The 3,087-nt window shown below is 50.9% G+C and overlaps 1 protein-coding gene across 1 annotated transcript in view; it reads left to right on the plus strand.

Moving 5' to 3' along the window:
* RFX4 (regulatory factor X4) overlaps positions 1–3,087 on the plus strand; it is a 133,812-nt gene that overhangs the window by 69,692 nt on the left and 61,033 nt on the right. The window lies entirely within an intron of this gene.

A 3,087-nucleotide genomic window follows, 5' to 3' on the forward strand; every position in this document is an offset into this window, starting at 1 on the left:
AGTGGTTCAAGCACCTACTTTGAACACCTTCAAAACACATTTGGATGCTTATCTTGCTGGGATCCTATGATCCCTGCTGACTTCCCGCCCCTGGCGCAGGGGGCTGGACTCGATCTTCCAAGGTCCCTTCCAGCTCTAGTGCCCATGAATCTATGAATCTAAACCAGGCTTGTCCAATATACGGCCCCCTGGGCCGCCATGCGGCCTGCCAAGGCATTTTCTGAGGCCTGAGATGCTGCGATGGAAAACAAAAGTAAACACAGTTTACTTTCGTTCCCACCCCTTGCCTCTTCTCCAACTCCTCAGCAGCTTCCTAATGGCTGCTGAAGGGCTGGGGAAAGGACAAGTTTCCCACACGCACTGCGTCAGCTTGACATTGCCAACGTGGTGCTTGTGGGAAGAGGAGCAGCCATGTGCCACTTGGGACAGGATGAGCATGGCTGGAGCAGCAGGAGCTCAGCTGCACTTTCCCCCGACCTGTGCTGGTCAGTCCCAGATCGGCACCAGCCAGCACATGACTCTGCCACCACTTCTGCTGGCTGGTGCCGACCTCGCCAGCCTCCTCCCATCCCCAGCAGCACGTGGGAAGCCAGCACAGGGGGGCCTCAGCAGGCAGGGTCCTGGCGTGACATCTGTGGGGCGAGGCGGCAGGAGCCGGTGTCTGCCAGACCCCATGCTCCAGGCTCGCAGCGCTGAGGCCACTGGGGCTGCGTGCACAGGCGGCTGGGTACCATGGTGAGCGGGGCCATGCAGGCTGGTGGGTGAGGGGCTGGGGTGCAGCAGCCGCCTCACTCCAGCCCCTCTCAGGCAGCGCCGGCTCATGGGGCTGCACTGCTTGGGGGATGGAGATGTGGAGCTGTTTATTTCTCCCCTTCAGTGTCTGGGGCAGTAGCTGGCTGGATGCAGAATGTGCCCCTCCTGCCCCTGCCCACCAGCAGCTACCATGAACCTTGCAGTAACAGGCAGGTGCAGTAGGGCTACACAGGCAGGGTCTCTCCGGCCCAGGACAGAGGGTATTTGAATATGGCTCACCAGCCCACTGGGTGATAAAAAGTTCATGATCCGACCCCACATTCGGACACCCCTGATCTAAACCTCCACTCCTAATCACCGTTTCTCCCCCTCCCCTGCAGGCCAGCTGGCTGCACAAGGAGAAGACTCTCTGCCTCCTCCTTGTGACAGACCAGGGGCATGACATGTAAACTTCACAAGAAACTGTATACAAGTTCCCTAAGGTGCTCTAATTTAGAGTGCCTTTATTTACTACCTGATTTAATGAAGGCTACTTTTTCACATGATTGGCCATTTTAAAAGCGCTCTGCAGCCATGCATGTGTGTTATGACATGGCTATAGAGCACTTCTGGGGCCAGATCACATGAAAAACGTCACTTCTGTGCACCCAAAGTTAGATAAGCTTTTGAATATAAGATATTGTTCATGAATCATGAGGTCTAAGGAGGGAAGCAAGCAAACACAGTTGAGAGAAGAAATGTGAAGATGGATTGGGGAGGGAAATTCCCAGGGGTAGCAGACAAACAGTTAGCAGAAGAAAAGAAGCTGATTAGTGGAATAGCAGGACTGGGATATCAAGTTCAAAAAGGAAGGGGGTCATTAATACCTGTTGTGTGTAGGAATAAATTCAAGAATCAGGTATATTATAGTGTGTCATAAAATCAATATCAGCATACAGTCCTAGGTTCTTTTTGTGTGCAGCCAGCCTATGAATTTTTGTTCCTAAGCTCACCTTTTAAACCACTTTAGAAGTGAAGCATTCTTTGTGACTAAGGGCCAAAAAGCAATAGCAGGAAGGTAAATGAAAGATTCTGGAGGATCTTATAAAAAAAGTTGAAGAGCAGATAGAATGTTACCTGGGCATCTTTGTCTGTATCAGCTTTCTTATCCTTCAGGCTGTCAGTGTGTTTAGTGGAGACTTAGAAAATATAATATCATGGAGGTACCCCTAGATAAAGTTACTTTGGGGGTTCACTGTGTAGCAAGCACGGATATTCTCCCAAATTAGGTTTTTATTGTGGTGTTTGATCTCTTCGAAGCTGACCTCATGAAGGAACACCTCGACAGGCTGGATACCTTCAAGTCAGCTGGCCCTGATGGGTTACACCCAAGGGTACTCAGGAAGCTGGTGAGCATCACAGCCCAGCCCCTGGCATGGATCTTTGAGAATTCTTGGCGCTCTGGTGAAGTGCCCGATGATTGGAAGAGGGCCAATGTTGTGCCTATCTTCAGGAAAGGGAGGAAAGTAGATCAGGCAAACTACAGGCCCATCAGCCTGACCTCTATCCTGGGGAAAGTGTTGGAAAAGATTATCAAGGAGGCCATCCTTAACAGACTAGCTGAAGGCAATATCCTGAGGGATACCCAGCATGGGTTTGTTGCAGGTAGGTCTTGCTTGACCAATCTCATTTCCTTTTATGACCAGGTGACTTATCACCTGGACAAAGGGGAAGAGATCGACGTTATATACCTCGACTTTAGAAAAGCCTTCAATCTGGTATCCTACGATCACCTCTTGACAAAACTGGCTAACTTCGGCCTTGACGTCACCACGATCCGCTGGCTGGGGAACTGGTTCCTCAGTAGGACCCAGAGGGTGGTGGTCGACGGGAGCCAACCGTTGTGGTGTGCTGTGACCAGTGGGGTCCCCCAAGGCTCTGTTCTAGGACCTACACTGTTTAACATCTACATCAATGATGTGGACATTGGTGTCAGAAGTGGACTGGCCAAGTTCTCCGACAACACCAAACTCTGGGGTAAAGCATCCACACCTGAGGACAGGAGGGTGATCCAGTTGGATCTGGACAGGCTTACGGAATGGGCAGACAGAACCTGATGGTGTTCAACACCGAAAAATGCAAGGTTCTCCACCCTCGGAGGAAAAACTTGCATCATGCATATAGGCTTGGTAGTGCTATGCTGGTTAGCTCTACAGATGAAAGGGACTTGGGGGTCATGGTGGACCACAAGATGAACATGAGCCTTCAGTTTGATGCTGCAGCTAGTAAAGCGAGCAAAACTCTGGCTTGCAACCATAGATGCTTCTCAAGCAGATTCCGGGACATCATTTTCCT

Source organism: Crocodylus porosus, unplaced genomic scaffold (assembly GCF_001723895.1).
Source record: "Crocodylus porosus isolate Cpor-Errol unplaced genomic scaffold, CroPor_comp1, whole genome shotgun sequence".
Classification (NCBI taxonomy): Eukaryota; Metazoa; Chordata; order Crocodylia; family Crocodylidae; genus Crocodylus; species Crocodylus porosus.